Source organism: Protopterus annectens, chromosome 1.part0 (assembly GCF_019279795.1).
Source record: "Protopterus annectens isolate FY-2018-M chromosome 1.part0, PAN1.0, whole genome shotgun sequence".
Lineage (NCBI taxonomy): Eukaryota > Metazoa > Chordata > Ceratodontiformes > Protopteridae > Protopterus > Protopterus annectens.
The window spans coordinates 1,414,343,638-1,414,363,606 of NC_056725.1; the positions used below are offsets into that span (position 1 = coordinate 1,414,343,638).

Genomic DNA, 19,969 nt, shown 5'->3' on the forward strand with positions numbered 1-19,969 from the left:
TTATTACTGGGACCCTTACCTATATTAATTTTGGTGATCCTTCAAGAAGGCCATAAATTTATCATTTCAATCCCACATTATTTCCTGCGAAATAGAGATGAAACCTTCAGGGTAACCCCTGGCCATGAACATTCTTTTCATTAATTCCAGCTCTTTTATAAAATCACTGTTCCTGCAAATTTATTTTTATTATTTTATTTTACATTTGTTGACTGGGCTGGTCCAACTGGATATGGAGTCCATTTTCAGTGGAGGCTCGGGGAGAAAAGCTCCAAAAATACTTTCATTGATAAACAGAAATTAGAGAGAGCAACACTTTATTTAATGAGCATTTAAAGTATCAAGTTCTGTCAGGTGCAAAAGTTAGGACATTAACATACTTACTAACAGACAATTTACTTGTGGACTAAAAATTAGTAGGCAGAAAATGTGGAAGTAGTAGAAATAGATGGAAATGTTAAGCCAGCGGGTTCTAAGGAACGTTTTGAGCTGGGTTTTAAAGCAGTGAGGAGAGGAGATGGAAGAGAGATGGTCAGGAAGAGAATTCCAGGATTTTCCAATAGTGTTCGATAACAAGGAGTTACCTGCCAAGTTGTTGGCTTTACAAGTTGCTAAGAGATGTTTGTTAGAGGAACGTAGGCTTTTGAGGTTGCAATAAGGAGTTAAAAGGGAAGTGAGTATAGGGGTATTAGTGGGCTTGTACAGAATTCTTTGGGCTAAGGAGAGTTGATGAAACAATATCAGATTTTGCAATTCTAGCCATCCTAATTCCTTTTTGCAATGGTGAGTTCTTACAAGTAGAGCCATGGGCAAATCTGGCGATACTATTACAGGCAGTAGACAGTTTCTTGAGGTTAGATTTGGAGATGTTAGTATAAATAGGCGAGGCATAAAGGAGGGTTGAAACCAGATGGGAGTGGGCAATGGAGGTTCTGGCCAGTGGAGCAAGAAATGGTTTGATTCTATAAAGTGAGCCCAGTTTTCTGTTGACTTGTTTAATAGTGTTATTTATGCGAGAATCAAAGGATAGGTTATCTATTTCAACTCCCAGAAGCCTAGTGGAGGGGTCTGGAGATATACTGGTGCCATTATTTAGAGAGGACTGAGAAGTTGAGAGGAGGGGACTTGCGGGTGGGGCAGTAAAGTAGCAATTTTATTTTTTTAGGGTTTAAGATTAGATATCATTTAAGGAACCAAGTTTTTGTGGTTAAAAATGTCTGTTGGGTGATAGAGTGTAGTTCAGAGGCAGAACAGATCAGAGTAGAATAGTCAGTGTATTGTATACAGGTAGCTAAGGGAATACTAGTTCAGAGGCAGAACAGATCAGAGTAGAGGCAGAACAGATCAGAGTAGAATCGTCAGTGTATTGTATACAGGTAGCTAAGGGAATACTAGTTCAGAGGCAGAACAGATCAGAGTAGAGGCAGAACAGATCAGAGTAGAATCGTCAGTGTATTGTATACAGGTAGCTAAGGGAATACTAGTTCAGAGGCAGAACAGATCAGAGTAGAATCGTCGGTGTATTGTATACAGGTAGCTAAGGGAATACTAGTTTGCAGATCATTAATAAAAATAGAAAACAGAAGGGGGCCAAGAATAGAGCCTTGGGGAACTCTTAGGGAAATGGGGAGTTGGATAAGTTATTATGCCAGAGTACTGCCCGTTGTCTATTTTGAAGGTAGGAGTTGAGTGGAACGAATTTATGGCATTAGAGTCTAAGGCTAATGTTTTCAGTAAATTTATTAGAATCTGGTGATTGACCATATCGAAGGCTTTGGATAGGTCAATGGAGAGAGCAGAGGTGAGGATATTATTGTCCAGATTTTTGTTGATGCAGTCAGTGAAGGAAAGGAGGGCAGAAGTGGTACTATGGAAGGGTCTGAAACCATGCTGACAGTTGGATAGGAGGTTGTTATTTAACAGGTGTTTAAGAAGCTGTTTTTGGATACATTTTTTCATTATTTTAGCAAGGGGGAGAGAAGGGCTATGGGTCGGTAGTTAGAAAGCTCTATTGAGTCACCACCTTTATGTAGGGGAACGATATGTGAGGTTTTCCAGATTGAGGGAATGTAGTTTTCGGTAATGGTTCTGAAGTAGAATGGAAATAGGATAGGCCAATGGTTTGGCAGCAATTTGTAGATATTGGGGGGTAGGTGGTCAGCAGATGGGGAGGAGGGTTTAAGTTTGTGGAGGAGAGAGCAGATAAGGGATGTGGGTACAGGTTGAAGTTGTAATTGGGGAACAGAAGTGGAAGGGGAGGTGGGCTGAGAAGATACATCAGGGGATAGTTGTTTAGATAGAGACTAGACAGTTTCAGTGAAGAATGTATTAAAGCCATCAGCTGTTTGTTTTGGATGGTTATGGGAAGTGTTTAAGGGGTGTTGGAGTGGTCGGGCTTTAAGAGTCTATTAATTCCTGCCCAAAACTTTTGTGGGTTTAGCTGGTTAATTTGTTGTAGGTGGCAGTAGTAATTTCTTTCGTCTAGAAGTACGGCTTTTTTTGTAATGTTTCTTATTTGTCTAAATTTAAAATGGTCGCTGGGGCCATATATTATTCTAGATGCCTTGACCATTTGACCTTTAATCAAATTTCTCTTTTGGTGCCATGGATGATTATTAGTACAATGAAAATATGCATTGCAATATATAGATTTTCTGTATAGTAAGGAATTGAACGTAGTGCTCTCTTCCTTAACAAAGGATAAAAATATCAAAGTCAAGGTAATTAATCTATTCCTTTGAGAAGGTAAATTCTGAAAATGTCACACTTTGCCCCAAAGTAACTCTGTCCCTGTCCACATAAAAGATATGTCATGCAGGTGTAGGTGTTCTATCCTACCATCACAGAATGAAATAAGAAAGAGGGCACATGCTGCATCCATGCTCCCTTCAGCTGTTTCAATTAACTTCAACTCATTTGTTGAGAGTTCATCAGTTACAATAATGGCCATAAACTAACAGATTCATTTGTGAGGTATCGCTGAGAATAGGTTTTTAACATTAGTCACAAGCATAGCCTGTCTACTGAAAGGTTGCTCATTTAATTGACCCCAAAAGTATGTTTAACTTGTTGAATGAAACTTTTTAATTTTCCATCTATGTACTTCTCCAGTGGCTCCATCTTCAAGACACCTGGTCATACAATTGGTTGCAAGGGGGGATTGCTAACATCAGAGTGCATTTTTAGTATGCCAAAAACTGATGGAATAACTGGTCGGTCAACTCTCAAAAACAGAACTGAACAGGGATTCAGAGATCTGCCCATTCAACTTTAAGACTTGTAAACACAGATCAATCTTCATAAATGCCACAATTATTTTAATCCTAGAAACCTGCATAAAAAAAATTACTAGCACTCAATGTCATCTTTCACATATCAGTATGGTTCATGATTATTCACCCTTATCCAGTTTCATAAGATATATGTTGCTGGCAATTAATTCATTAAGCATAATCTGCTCATTGTCAGGTTAATTTTTTTTTCCAATTTTCAGGTAAGTAAAACATGAACACTCACATAATTGCTCAAAAGTAACAACTGCTGGATGCATTACTGGATTAAATACACATGCTCTCTTAAAAGCATGCCTATTGGAATAATTAGATAAACTGCTATTCAAATATATTGTTAAATTCAACTTACAAGTGAATCAATTAATGTTTCTACTAACTCCAACGTTTTGGTGGGAATAAAATTTAATCTTTTAAAAGTGCTAGCACAAAGTCTAGTGGAAACAAAAGGATATTACTGTTCAACAGTAACATTAATGCTTCTAAAATTGTAGGTTTTTCCTCAAAAGTAGTCAAATTTGTAACCACTCTAAGAAATGCTTCATTCAATTCCAGCAACTTCCCTCATATTGCTCTAGTAAAAAGTCTGCTTCCTCAATGGAAAGTTCTTGTTGTAAAAAAATTCCAGCAATATCAACATTCATATTCTTTTGCTGCAATCCACTCCGAATGATGTACAGTAGACTGGTCCAAAGGAAGCATAGTGTCAACATTTCCCATGTCATATTTGAAATCATTACTCACTGATTGTTAGTTTTTTTAAAAACCTTCAGGTCATCAGCTGGGTAAATTACAAGAACACTCAACTCCTCTATTGGGTTTGGTCGTCCTTGTTTCAAATCGATTTGCATTTATTCTCAATGCCCTTGAACATCTGCTAGAATTTATTTTTGTGAATGAAACAATTGTCATTATTAAATCAATTCAGTTAAACTTGCAATATATTCTTTGCGAAGATTCAAACTTCTCTATCTGTGATGAGGAATCTCAAACTATACAGAGTCTACCAAAAAGTTATATTAGTTCATAATGTAACGGATTTCTCCTCCATTCCATTGGGATACCTCCATAGCTGTACCTATTTTGGTACATGGTGCCTAGAAATACTCTCACTGAAAACATTGCTGGCCAATTACAATGATATATTTGTATAAATTTAAGGGAATCCAGTTGTTCATTAAACCATTGTCCTCACCTGAAAATACATTACTGTTGGTGAAATGCACATCCAACCATCGTTCTCATGCACGCAATGAAGTTTCTGTATTGATCACATTGTCCTTCAAGCTGGCAGTGGCCGGAATCTTGGAAACACTGTAGGTACCAGTTATTTCATCACTTAACATTGTTGACATGTGTTTTTCCTCAAAAAGTTAATATTGGGAACCAATCCTTGACTTTTTTCCAAAACAGAAAATAGAAATGTTTTGAAGCTTGGATATTTTGTTGCATGACTACTCAATAAGTCATTATGTTATGGAATTCCAGTTGACGTGACAGGGAGGCCAATGGGAGACCACATTGGAGTACATAGAATTAAAGTGGCAACTTAACCTGCAGGCAAGTAAATACTCAGGTATTAATGACACAGAGTCTCATAAGTGATTTAAAATTGAGAGCCGCACAGTTGGGATTAGAACTGTATTTTTTTCCTTGCATTGTTTTATACTTGAATTGCATTTAACATTATGATTTGAATTTCTGCATTATAGATATACATGTTTAAATGAATTTTGATTTGACAAATTTTAGATTATGTAATTTATAAAGAAATTAATCATATAATTTATAAAGGAAATATATAATTATGTAGTATTGTTGATAAACTATGGTTCTGAGGAAATCTTAGACAGAAAAGCACTCAACCATTTAACTGGATGCTTTAGCTAATTTTGTCCTAGTGTCGATTCCAGCAGACTTTTTTTATTTTGGAGGATAAGAAAGGTTAGAAAGAAGCACACTAAAATTTACATCTTGTGACCTTGTGCTGCTGGGGTGGACATAAACATCTGTTGGGCATATTACATACAGAATAAAACTGCAATAATTCCGGTGTTTTTATACAAGTGGATGCATAAATTAGTTCCCTTAAATTAAGCTACAGGTAAGAAGTCTTCTTTAAAAGGGATACTGGAAGCAGTTCAGTGAAAAAGTGTGAAAGTTATAGTGGTTGCCTCCCCAGCAGCCTTAGTATTTTAATGCATTAAATACAATAGTGCACAATTTAGTTTACTTACCAGTACTGTATACTTTTTAATGAGGTTTAATGAACATATATACTGAAAAAATAAGCAAGTTGTTTTTCAAAACAAGATCAGAAAAAACAGAAATCTGAAAGTGAGAACACAGGCTGTAGCATGAACATTAGCATGGATAACCTTAACTTTTAAATAGGTAATATCTGTGGGTACAGACATCAATTTGCTTCTACATAGAGAGAGACTTCCTTTCTGCGCGCTTGTTGGGTTAAAAGGATTTTTTTGTTTGTTTCAAGAGTATTTTTACTGAAAAAAAATGTGACAAGTACAAAACAGAGATAAGACTCAAGTCCATGACAATATCTTGTACAGAAGAAACTCAGAATTGACATACTCTTCCCCAAGATACAGTTACTGGGCTAGACTAAATAAAAATTCTACTTTACATGAGCGTGTGCATTTATTTGAAAGCTTCAAGATCCACCCAAAACTGCAATTAGATCCTACACCAATAAAAATGAAGACAAAACATTTAGAAAATGTTTATAAAAATAAGATATGCATGTTATTCTACTCTGAATTTAAGAAATGGGTAGTGGATATGATTCAGGAGTTTTTACTTCTATTTAGCATAACTGATATCTGGAGATATAATCATTCAGGTAATTTCTCTGTTGAATATGGATAAGCCACAATCTCCAACCTGCAACACAGCTAACATCTCTCTAAAAATTGAGATAGTAATCAATGATCTTGGCACTTCAGTAAACAACTCCCTCTCTTTTAACCAGTAGGTAGCATTAGTAGTCAAGAAATTCCTCCACTTAGCACAATTCATATACAGAGTTATCTCATCCAAGTTGAAAGAAATCATTATTCAACTGTACTTTGTTCTAATAAGACCAATTATACAGTACCACTCCAACCACATTGCACAATTAGAAAGACCTCAACACAAGAAAGTAACTGGTCTAAAAGATCCTTACCTACCAGGACAGGCTTAAATAATTCCTATATACACAGTCTCTTACAGCAGGTTGAGCAATCTGCTTTAATATCCCGTTGTCCTTTAACGGGAAATTTTCTGTACTTGTTAAGCACCTATTTGTTTGTTCAGATTTCCTGCCAAGCAGTATAAAAGCCTTCTCTAGAGTGTAGGCTAGTAGCTTTAGTATTGTCCCTACCCTCATTCCCTGTAAGGTGTCTTGCTGTTATACTTGGTGGCTTTGCAGTTGCCCGCCCCTACTGTAAATTTGATCTGGGACACTCCTCCCAGTCTAGTGTCATTAGCTCATTCTACCTAATACAGAGAGAACATCTGAGAAGGCGAACACACTTAGTTGCTTTCCTTCTGTTCACTACATCTGAATTGTTTTAGTATGTTTTAGCTGCTTTTCTGTGTGTGTATATATATATATATATATATATATATATATATATATATATATATATATATATATATATATATATATACACACATATATATACATATACACACACACACTTTTCTGTATATGTAGACAAGCTACTTATTCTACTGTATTACTGCCTCTTAAATCGTTCAGTTGTGCACTTGACGTGCTTCATTTAAAAATATTCAAATTGCTAATTTTGTAGAGTTTTAATTGCATTTACTGTTTAGGGCTACACACTCATGTGTTAGCCTTTTGTGTGTTTATTTACTGTATTATTGCATTGTTTAGACGGTTTTAACAAAAAAAAAAAAAAAAATACTATCTTGTTTGTTCATTTCCTACCTTTCCTAGCTAATATTGCCCAGATCCCAGGCTTTGCTGGTTTCAGGACTTTATTTTCTGTGTTCAGAGCTATCCAGACCTTGCTGTGGTAGAGGAAGTCCTACTGCTTACCAGTGGGTGTGGCGAGCATGAATTGTAATTTTATTAGTCATTTTGGGCTGATTTCTATCCCTTTCAACTTTCTGGCTTAAAAATGCAAGTGTTTGTGTATTTTTCACATCGTGCAGCACCAAGGGGCTATGGTTAAATGATTCCAGGTGCCAGAAGGTTTTCTCTTCTAATTTTCCTTTAGAACTAGCTGGTTTCTCAGTAGTAGCACTAATATCTGAACCCCTGTGACTAGCACTTAAGTTCATAGGTTGGTACTAGGCTATCGGCCCTAGGGTCTATACAAGCCTAGCCATAACAATTCCCTGGATATTTCTTCCCACAATATTTACTTCTCTGGACCCCTGTCTAGCAGGGTGACTGACATGATCCCCGGGGTGAATTTTCTATCTCCCATCCAATCATCAAGGTTCCTTTTGAAGAGGGCCAATGAGGTGCTCTGCTTGACATGTATGGGCAGTCTATTCCACAGTATGGGGAGTCTCTGGGTCAGGAACCCATCCCTCCAGCATGTTTTGTTCATTGTGATGACAAGGTTTAGATCCTTGGAGCGTGTGGCTCTGAGAGATTGGGATTGCTTTAAGTGGAGCATGTCCAACAGCTCAGGGTTTGACATGGCCTTGTATGTTAAGCAGAGATCGCCTCCGAGTACGATATGCCACGGAGTAGATCCGGAGTTTTTTTTAAGATGGTCAGCATATGGCATCTGCTTTAGGCCTGTAATTCTTTTAGTGAGGTATTTCTGTGGCCTTTCCAGCTATTGCAGATGTCTTGCGAGGTACATACCAAATGGGGCATTATACTCTATAATGGGTCTAATGAGGGAAGAGTACAGTGGGACAATGACCTCCTTTTTTCTGGATGAAAAGCCCTTAGTGAGGAAGTGTGCCACATAGAAGGATTTCCTGACTACTGTTGTGATGTGGTTATAAAAGTTAGACCACTGCCTACCTGTGTCCCTCAGTCCCTCATCACACTTTTGATGTTTAGTGTCCTGCCACCTATGTGGTAATTCTTGGGTACATGTTTTTTTCCAAAGGGGATAATTATACATTTCTTGGCATTAAGCTTGAGCCCGTGGCTCTGGCACCAGGCATCTGTTTCTGTAAGGCCCTTTTGTAGAATATCCACATCATTTGGGGATTCAGTAATGGCTCCCAGTTTGCAGTCATCTGTTAACTTTGTTAGCCAGAGTCCCTTAGTGTTGGCCTGTACTTAGAGAAGTAGATGCCAAACAAGAGCGGTCCCAGGATTGAACCCGGAAGTACTCCACTTGTCGCTTGTCTGGAGCTGGATCTGGAGTCGGCTACTTTTACAGTCTGGGTTCTGTCATTAAGCCAGTTGGCAACCCATCGAATGACATAGGGATTTATGCCCAGGTTAGTAAGTTTATCTATGATTCCAGAGTGGGGGATGGTGTTGAAGGCCTTGGCGAGGTCCAGATATGCTGTGTTCCTTACCCTCATCCACAGTTATTGAGACAGATTCGAAGAAGTCAATCAGATTCAGGAGACAAGATCAGCCCTTCACAAACCCAAACTGGGTGGGGTCCAGTGTTTGAAGGTTGCCAATGTCTTTGTTTATAAGTTCCATGATAATGTGTTCCATGTCCTTGCAGATCAGGCTTGTCAGACTGATGGGATGGTAGTTCCCGGGATCCAAGACGGATCCCCCCTTGTGGAGTGGGATAACTGTAGCTGTGCGCCACTTAGTGGGCAGGAAGCCTGAGGTGAGGCTATGATTAAACATGACACTTAGGAGAGGTGCCAGTTCACTTTGTAGTTCATGTAGTACATAGCCCGGGATGTCATCTGGTCCCATGGATGCTGTATTCTTAAGCTTTGGAGACTGCGGTTTCTACCTGTGTGGCCATGATTACTAGAATTTGGCAATCGTTCGGTATTGAGATGGGCCCTTTAGGGGGTAAGAGGGGGGTGAAGTTGGCACTAAATCGATCTGCCAGGATATTGGCAATATCCTTGGGATAAGTAAATTTAATGCCATTCTGTTGTAGCACAGAGCAGATCTGAGCATTGCCATTTAGATTCTTGACATAACTATAGAATGCTTTGTGGTTGTCTTTGGAATCTTTGGCAATTTTATTTTCGTAACTAGCTTTAGAGGATTTATGAGGGATCACAGCTTCTTACAGAGGCTGGTGAGGGAGTTTTTTTGCATACTGGGATTTCCTCTTTTCTGCAACAGTTTCTTCCTTCTGTTGTATAGTTTGTTTATAGCAGGGGACCACCAGATTGGCTTCTTTTTTGGAGAAGAGCATCTTGGTTCTATTTGGGATGGCACGATTCATGCACAAGTGGATGTGCTCGTACAGTGCCTTAGTGTAGGATTCTGCAGTCGAACTTTCAGATCCTGTATGCATGGGTGTCGTGAAGTTTGTCACTTCTGACTTCAGTAGCATGAAGTTGGCTTTGGAGAAGTTTTTTAAGGAGGTTTCCTTACTGGGGGGTGGGGGTGAGATGTGGATGTAAAGGGTGATTTGCTTATGGTCAGACCTGACCAGTGAGGGGGTGACCACTGGTGTGGAGCATCTATCTCCCATGTTGGTAATGACCAGGTGTAGGATATTGGAGCTCCTGGTGGGACAATGGATTAGCTGATCCAGGGCGCTGAAATTTACGAATTCCAAGAACCGTTGGGAAAAGGAGTTGGTAACCGTCACGTTTCCCCAGTTAATGGTAGGGTAGTTGAACTCACCCAGTATTAGGGTGTTTGGTTGTATCTTAATATTTTCCAGTATGTTTAGAAAGGTGTAGTGAGAATCTTGGGGCATGGTGGGGGATCTGTAGCAAGGGATTGCAGTCTTAGTGTTAGTTGCACCTTGAGAATTTCAGATGCATTGTGTTGGGCAACTAGCCTGGAGGTGTGAATATGGACACTCCTCCACCTTTAGTGTTTCGGTCTTGGTTTTGTGGTCGGAAAGTGTGGTAGGAGTTGTAGCCTGGTATTGCAGGTGTGCTCTCTCGAGCCTTGAACCAGGTCTCAGTTACTGCACAGATATCGATGTTCTCCATTTTTATGAGTGCCTCGAGAGAGAGTGCATTTTGAGGTTTAGACTTCTAGCATTGAGTAGCATTACCCTCAGATTTTGCAGGCTTGTATCTGTTCCGGTGGTGGTTTTATCCTTTAAAACTTGCCTAGAAAAGGCACTATAGGGGTGGCAAGAGTTTCAGCCAGTAACCTGAATCCCAGGGGTGACCGGTGCAGACCATCTCTGGCAAAGCAAAGCATCGTGGTTTGTCGAGCATGTCTTCCCAGGCAGACAAATACTGGATCCCCTTTTAATGACACCAGAAGCTCAGCCAATTGTTGAAGTCAATCATTTTGTCCTCATACTGTGGTATCACTCTGGGCAAAGGCAGGATGCTAATCAGGGCTAGGGTTATACCTGCCAGGGCCACCTCCCTGAGCTCTTGGATCATAATGTTTATGATTCATTCTGTTACTATGTACTGTTGTTTCAAAATCTGCCTTTAGGAGTGAAGGTACTATAAGTCAGAAAAATACAAAATCTAAGTACTCTCTGTCTCCAAAACGTGGCAGCCACAAAGACTATTAAAAGGTATGTGGGGCTTGCCAAAAAATGTGTCTCAGTACAGATTTTAGTGAAATGGACATCAAATGACCCATGAGGAGCTCAGTGTCTCTCCAACCTAACACCACTCTTAAGTATTCAACTGCAGTACCACATTTATCATTCTTATAAGAAAAGCGCAGTCCAGGTTTGAACAGTCTGCAAACAGCTAAAGTTAACGGAGTATGCGTCTACCTGTTTGAGCAAATATTCATTTTTCCCCAGGAGAGCACTCTGCTTTGGCTTGTAAGCAGCCCCACCCCCCGCACCCAAACGCACTCATCTTCCACTTTCTCTCTCATTCCCTTTTGTTAGCAAATAGTATCCATAACTGATCAATACTGTGCGTTTGTTAATTTAAACTGAGACCACAGTAGCCTACTGACACAAGGTTATCCTGTTTTTCCACCTGAGAAATGGTTAAGAAATGACTTACAGTTTCAGAGCAGTCCTTGGTCAATTCTGTTTGTTTCTTAAACACAAACTTGTCTTTGCTTTGGCTCATTAGCAGCAGTACAAAAGAACTGCCTGCTCACACCCTTGTTCTCCCCCTCCCCCTTCCCTGTTTATTACCTTAAGCCAATCCCAAAGTTAATAAATATTACCTGTGGCAGGCACCATTTTTAAAACCACAACTACCCTTTGTCACTATCATATGTTCATTTACCAGTTTACTCTGTTACCTGATTTCCAGCCCCTCATAAAAGCTACTAACAGGGTCTCTACCCACTCCACTCCCCACCCTGCCCCCTATTCCCTCGCATCCCCCAGTGGTCCTACCTTTATTACAGTCACAAACGCCTCCCATCTTTCCAATAACCAACCACAGTACTAACCCAAAACTATCTCCTCCATCTTCCCACTACTATCACATCTCCTCAACCAACATGTACAAGCATACCTTACCTGTGCTCACTGCATGCACTCTCCTTGTACATCTTACATCCTACCAAAGCTCCATCAATCCCCCACTCAACCACTACCACTGTACTACTACTCACACCACCACTCATGTCTCACCCTCACTCAGCACCCTTTCCACCAGCTCAAGAACTATCCCTATGCACCCTTCACATATTATACCAACTATATTACTCAAACATAAAGCATTCCTACAACTTAACATAGTAACCCTCCCACCATACCTATTACCCACAGAGAACAATCATAAAGTTTCCCTAATACTCAAACATTCAAAAACTGAGAAAACTAATACCCTCATGCATATCAAAACTAGCCCTAAGTGGAGACATCCACCCCAACCCTGGCCCTACAATCTCCAACCACAATCCTCATAATCAGACTAGAAACCACAACTTCTCCCATATCACAGCCAATAGAAAGCCAAGTGACTTCCTTCTACTAAGCCTAAATATTAGAAGTATATACAAGAAAGTCCATGAACTCCATGCCACCATAGACTTGTACTCCCCAGATATAGTCATCCTGACAGAAACCTGGCTAAAACCTCACATTACCAGTGAGGAAATACTCACTACTGGTTACGGCATACTAAGTAGACTGACTAAACAAGAAAGAAGGCAGTGTATCTATAATATTTAAAAAGCATCTAAACATCCAGATCTGAAAATCATCAGCTCCACAAATAGGCAATGAAGAAACAATATATACCAACCTCAAAATAAACCAAAACAAAACCATCAACATCATTGGATGCTACTTCCCACCTGGCCAAAACATCCCTCCACTAGAAATCCTCCTCAGCTGGTCTACCCACCATCTCCAAGAAACTATAATTTTAGGTGATTTCAATATGGACTGGCAAACCTGTTCTGGCAACCATCCAACCCATCATGTAAACCTTCATGGCTTCACCCAACAAGTCCAGTCACCAACCAGGATAAATAAAAACTCCAGCAAGCACACTACCCTGGATTGGATACTAGTCAGCAAGAGCCCCCAGTCATATACAACAGGCTGCTTATCAGATAGCCTCAGTGATCACTCCCCAACATTCCTACTCAAAAATACCTATACCAAGCTAAACCTGTCATCTGCCGTCAAATACGTAAAAAACTAAACTTTAACCCACTCACATTCATCTCATCGCTCAAAGAATGTAACTGGCATCCTCTAAAGTACCTCAGTCTTGATGAAGCAGTTGAATTTTTAATACTACCTTCCTGAGCATCCTTAATTACCATGCCCCCATAAGACTTTCCAGAACTAAAGCACAACTATCCCCATGACTACAGAAAACCACTATGTCAGAAATGAAAAACAGGGATAAAGCCTGGGGGCACTGGCGCAAAACCAAAACCCCCTCAACTAGACAGAAATTCCTAGAACTACGCAATAGAGTCAAAAAGCTAATAAAACAGGACAAATTCCAATACTACCAGTCTGCCCTAGACTCCTCCCAACACAGCCCCAGACAATTCTGGTCCTCCATAAACTCCATCCTCCACCCAGGTAAAGTCAGTACCCCTCCTCCTAACATCCCTCACTCCTCTGGAAATATTGCTACCTCATTCAGCACACACTTCACACAAACCATACTATCACTAGCTAAAAACAACCCTCCAACCCACACCGTCAACTAGTAATCTCCCCACTGCCTTCTCTTTTTCTCCTGTATCTACCGCCAACATAAAAAACTCTTAACTAAACTTAAGCCCACCAAATTAGCAGCAGACAACCTCCCAAGTGAATACCTACAAATCGCAGCTGATGCTTAGCCTACCCAGTATCCATCTTGATTAACCAATCTCCGTCAGAAAGTTATACTTTAGTATCGCATATAATTCCCCTCCACAAAGGCGGCCCCTCCACAGAACTAACCAATTACCGCCCCACAGCTATTCTCTCTCCACTCTCCAAAATACTAGAGACATGCATACACTCCAAGGTCTCAGACTACCTCCTTACTAACAACCTACTTTCCAATACTCAGCATGGTTTCCGACCAAACCATAGCACCACCACTGCCTTACTCTCCTTTATTAACACTATCCTTCAGCATAAAAACAATAGCTATCTCTCCTCTGCTACTTTCCTAGACCTAGCTAAAGCATTTGACATGGTCCCACACAAACAACTCATCTCTGTCCTCAGTAACCTATCCTTCTCTCATCTCAATCAATCAGTCACCAACTGGTTTCAGAGTTACCTGTCTGACTGCCAACAATCTGTTGTATGGCAGAATGACATATCTCCCCAACTACCTGTCTCCATAGGGGTTACCCAAGGATCCATCCTTGGACCCCTACTCTTCTCTGTTTTTACCAATAATCTAGCCTCTGCCACCAAACATGGCACACTCATACAATACGCAGAGGACTCAACCATCATCTGCTCAGCCCAGTCCCTACCCAAACTGCAAAATGTCACAAAGGAAGCATTTTCCTCTGTTGAAACTTGGTTATCCGATGCCCAATTAATACTCAACCCAAACAAAACTAAACTACTCATCTTCCAACCCACCAAACATACTCAAAACAACTCTCACTTTAACATCACAGCAAAAGACACCACTATATACCCAACTGAACACACCAAATTGCTAGGAGTGGAAATTGTCTTTCACATATCTATGACCATAAAGTCCACAAAAAACTAGGAGTGTTATACAGAAATAAGCAACTTCTCACCAAAGCAGCAAAGATTTCAATAGCAAATTCCCACCTTATCGCCACCCTACTTTATGTCTCTCCAATATATACCAACCTAAGGCAATGCGATCTAAACAAGCTAGAGACCTGCTACAACAAAATCGCAAATTTCGCCACAGGGGCATCCTAGCATAGTCACCACTGTCTCTCACTTGCTGAATTGGGCTGGCTTGAACTCCCTCACCTCCTTCAATGGTATCAACTGTCACTCGCCCACAAACTAGTAAACCATCCACTAAATGTCCCATCCCTCCAGAATCTACTCCAACCTTATCAAACCATCAGACCACTAAGATCCAGCAACAAAAATCACTTGTAGATCACTAAAGCCAATAACTCTGCTGGTGAAGCACTATTCTCTTGTGCTATAGCCAAATTATAGAACTCCCTCCCACCCACAATTACCTCCGTACCATCATGCGTCCACTTCAAAACTTTACTAAAAGCACACCTAAAAACATGCTGGCTATGCCCTTGCAACTCCCACTCTAATTTCCACCCCACTAACTACCTTGATTATAGCAAGCTCAGATGCTCATAAGCCTAGTACTTATTACTTCGCAGATAAAGATTCTAGTTGTCTATGGATGTACTATGTTCTTCATCTGTAAATATGTTTGTAATTAATTGCTATGTTAATCAAATTGTTAATCGCTATGTAATCCAATGTAACTACTGTCTGTTAGTTTTAACTGTGGAGCTTTTCTCCCCGGGCCTCCGCTGAAAATGGACCTACGCCCAGTCGGACACTCCCGGTCAACAAATGTAAATAAAATAAACAAATTGACCAGACACGAGTAGAAGGTAAAAATTAAAATAAGCAATCACCCACCAGAATGGCAAAGGACTCTATGCAAACATAAGGTATATTTTAGGATAGCTGCTTTTGCGAGCCATTTCAAGCTTAGGTAATTCCTTATAGAGATGAGAATCAAACCCTCTGCCTTGTGTCACTCATGTGAACACCTTAACCATTATGATAGCCCATCTAACCAGAGACCAGGATCAATCTCTAAACCTTACATCTGTGAAGTTAAGACCTTATCCATTATGTCAAAGCTCCACTTTTAAACAAATGGCTCCATAGAACTCCAGACCACTTTTTCCAATCACACTTTATTATTTTGAAAGTGTTGGAAAAGTGCTTAGAAATGATGGAAGGCCAAGGGCTAACCAGACAGTAAAGAATACATACTTGACACAAAGGCTACCCCTTACGCTGGTGATTTATTAAAATCAAATATTCCCAGTAACACCTGCTCAATAACTTTACCAGTAAGTTCATCTCTTACAAGCAGTAAAATGTAAACACTTTGGTTAAATGTGATTTGGCTCCCTGAAGATGATGACACTTTTTAATACCTCCTGTGCACTCACCTGTACATTTAAGAGAACCATTTCACAATGCGTGCATACAGCATCCCCCCCCCCCCCAATCACCCTTCTACTTCTTTACTTAGAAAATCGTTTTCCGTGCATATTACTTGATCAGCTGTCATCCCAGCTCATATTACACACCTAATGATCAGAAATGACATACATTTATACGGAAATATACCGCTGAAACAAGTACAGAACACCCAGTATGTAAACTCTCACTATTATGATCCAGCACTAACAGCCATTCCTGCTGAATACAAAAGCAGTCATTAAAACTTTTTCTCAAGCATCATCACGTGTGCAGAAACAAAACGCACCACACACAACAGAAACAAGCTAAACATTCTAATTGCTTGTTTGGGGATGGGGGCTGTCTCACAGACAGCAAGTAAAGGGCCTTTCTAACATGATGAAAATCCTCACTAAATCATTAGCTCAAAGGGGTAGATCGCCGTACCACCAACTAACAATACTCTCAGTGATTTAAGTCGGAAAAGTTGTAATGTCCACAAGAACAATACATAACTTTGCCAGAAATTCAAGAATTATAATTAGTCTGTGCAGAGATTTTCATTCCTGCTGAGAACATGTATTGCCCAGAATGTAATTATTAGTTTTTTTTTTCAGTTTACTTATTATTGTACAATGTACATATTATACGTTTACTTATTATTTAGTATCGGGATTTCAGGTGTTCATCCACGATTAATCAGGAAATAAACGACTCGCTCAAAAATACAATGTGTTAGGCAGCGTATATACCAGTAAGTATAGATAGTAAGACCGTTTCATTTCTCAATGCAATTTAAAAAAAATACACACTACCTATATAACATAGCCACTTGACCCGCTACACCTCTACTTGTCATTTTCTAGACAGCTATATGATAAATGGTGCAAATGTGAACGTAAATGAAACAGAAAAGTTTAAAGCGAATAATAAGAAAACATTGTTTCATAATTTAAAACTACACGTTTAAAATAGAATGCAAGTTCCAAACAACTGTGCACGAAATGTCAACGTTCCCTATGGGAAAAATTCAAGACGCCCTCCACCCACAAAAAAAGGAATAACTGGGTACTCTGTTTTCTATTACTAGACCTGAAGATTCAGGGAAAGCACTTCCCTAATGTCAAGGAATTTGCCTCTGCCAGCCAGGCAAGTGGGGATCCCACAATTGTGATTTACAAATATAACAATAACCCACACACTAATACTTGCAAACAAAATGAAAACAAACCCTATAATCTTCAACGTTTCCTTAACTTACGTGCACAGGAAAACCACAGCAGAACCTAAAAATCCACTTTTGCTCAACAGTATCTCAGTGTTATGAGAATGCGAGGGGTTGTGGGAAAAGTACGGAAAGAGACATGCACAGCGTAATCACGTTTGAGTACGATCTTTACGGAATCTGGTTGAGAGTCATATTTATTTGTTTAATGCAATTCTTTGCTACTTATTTTGTGGCGTGAAAGAAATACATAGTAACGTTGACTCGTGTTTTGCTTAGCGTGCAGATAGTAAGCGTTTAGGAGAAACATGCTATTGTAAATATCAACACTTTTAGAAGAAGAGGCTAGATGTCGAGGGTAGTAGCAAAGCATTCAGAAAGTGGGGCTTTAACACCCAAAAAAATCATAGTAAGGAGCTGAGGTGACGGTCATAGTCGGAAAAAGTCTAAGTTCGTGTTGTTAGAGCCCTTTGAGTTATTGACTTGAACATATTAATTTGTTTAGTAGCGGTATGGTTATTTACGTTTCTGTAACTCATTTAAACCTAAGGTTACGGTTTTAAAACTACCAGGAATGTTTGCCAGGAAGTTATACCTCTTACCACAAGAAATCTGGACAGAGGCTAAAATAATAGGATCTCGGGCTCAAAATAGGGACATGTTTTAAATATTGCTGTTATATACTGTTGTGTTATGAAGTAGTGCTATCTGTGCCAGGGAGAGTAGGCCAGTACATGGGTACATATGCCAGAATACCTAGCTGGAATTTTGAAGAATTTTATGTTATCTGACCATCACACTGATTTGTTCAGATGTTTAAGTTAAAAATATATTTGTGAAGTCTGTGTTAAAATTGCATCAACAGTAGGTCCTGCTGGATGTATACATGTATATTAGGCTGTATTTCTGTAACTGATCAAACTTGCATTGGGCCAGGAAGAACCCGTTTTCAATGGCGTCCCAGGGAGAAAAGCTCCATGATAACAATATAAGATCAAGACAATACATTCACATACATCAGAGAACCCAGGAAGGGTGGTAAGTTTGAAGTTGTGTTATAGCATTCAGATGCTGCCACAGATCTTAGCAAAGCCCTGTGTGTGTTTATTGTACCAGATCAGATGACCATAGGTGATGTTATCCTCTAATCAGCATCTGGTTTCTTTGGAACTCTCTCAGTAGCACTTTGCAACCTGACAGAAAAGATTTCTGACAGGATGTATATATTTCACATATCCACACAGACAAAAAGAGAGACATCATCTGGCTTTTGCTGTGGTAAGACACTCAGCATGCGTCAGCTTTTAGTAAATAGTCAAGGAACAGTAATTCTTTAGTCAGTTTGGGATATTTAGTGAGAATAGTTTAGTATTGTTTTCTGAATCTGTGAGAAACTATCCAGCTGTATTATTTTTTTTATATCTGTGTGGTTAGAAACTCTTGTTTATTGCATTCAGTATTCTGTTTTATTACTTAGCATTAAATATTTTTACCCTTCATTGTGGCTAGTCCTTTAGAGAATACTTTTAACATCTTGAAAGTATGTATGCTTGTTTTAGTGATACTGTGGCCACTCCTGAAAGCCTTGCTGCTTTGGTCACACCCTACCATTTGTATTGGTATTAATTTTGAACAGTATAATTGGGTACCTGTTTGTAAAAGCCTTAGGGTAGCTGACTGGTGGCAATGTGATTACCTCTGAGTCTGGGCAGAAGGGGCACAGCTAGTAAATCTGTGCCAGCTTTTCCCAGGTGTGTATGAAACTCAAATGTCCAAGTGTGTGTGTCAACTACTGAGAACAGGGACATGGAGCTCCAAAGTGGTCTGTATGGAGATTTATGTGAGCCTGGAGAGAGAAAGAAAGTCAAACCCTAGGTGTGGAGCATGCACCCAGTGTGCTCTTAAAGCAAATTGTGCTGGGTGAAGGAAGTTGCATATGAAAATACTGTGTGAATCCATTTTTGCTCTTAGTGACTGTCCCTCACCAGAGTCGGTGGTGAGGATTGAGTCTCCTTGATTGCTGGACCAGAGTAGAGACCTGTCACATAAACATAGAAAATTACTAGGCTAATAGGATTTGTGTTAGCATGGACTGCTCTTAATAGCTGTGGCATCAAAGAGAATTGTTTCCACTTTGCAAATCAGCTGCCAGTTTGTTTTTAACTGCTCCATTAAAGAACACCACTGCCTAACTTTCACCAAAGCCAAATGGTTCCCCATGCATTTAAGGTCCAAATTCTTACTAGAATCATGAATTCACAAAGTCTTTTCTCCAGAGACATTTTATCCTCTCATTCATAAACTAGAGTTACCACCTGTCCCTCTTTGGGCAGTTCTGTCCTGCAAAAAAAAAAAAACTAAAAAATGGTAAATGTCCTAAGATTTTAGGGCAGTGATATTTCCATGTTTTCTTTCATAGTTGCATAAAACAGTTATTTTGTATCTGAAACACCTAAATGTTATATGAAATAGCACAAACAACTCAAATGCTACAATAGGCTTTTATTTTGGCAAAAAAAAGTGAAGTTCGGTCCTTTACACTGGCTGTAAGTCTTGTCTTGCAAACTCTCGCAATTCTAAAAAACAAAAATGCCCTACTTTGGGCATTTGAAAAGGTGACAACTCTATTATAAACCTTTCGCCAAAATTCCCTACGTGTGATCTCAGTGGTATCTCTGTCTCAACCCACCCTACTAACTCCAAAAATTAAATTTCATTGTGCTGACCATGCATTCTCCTTCCTAGCACATAAACTATGGGTCTCCATTCATGTGTCA

General features: G+C 39.6%; 1 protein-coding gene across 2 annotated transcripts in view; it reads right to left on the reverse strand.

Annotated features, from left to right (window-relative positions):
- The window catches only part of LOC122798450 (TATA-box binding protein), a 1,118,497-nt gene extending 1,101,148 nt beyond the window's left edge, over nt 1-17,349 (reverse strand). Inside the window, exon 1 of one of the 2 annotated variants that reach the window (XM_044067383.1) lies at nt 17,229-17,349. The gene's annotated coding sequence lies outside the window, so the exon portion shown is untranslated. Of the gene's footprint in view, nt 1-17,198 lie in introns of both variants that reach the window. The other variant, XM_044067389.1, reaches the window with a different exon arrangement.
- Between the last annotated feature and the right edge of the window lie 2,620 nt (nt 17,350-19,969).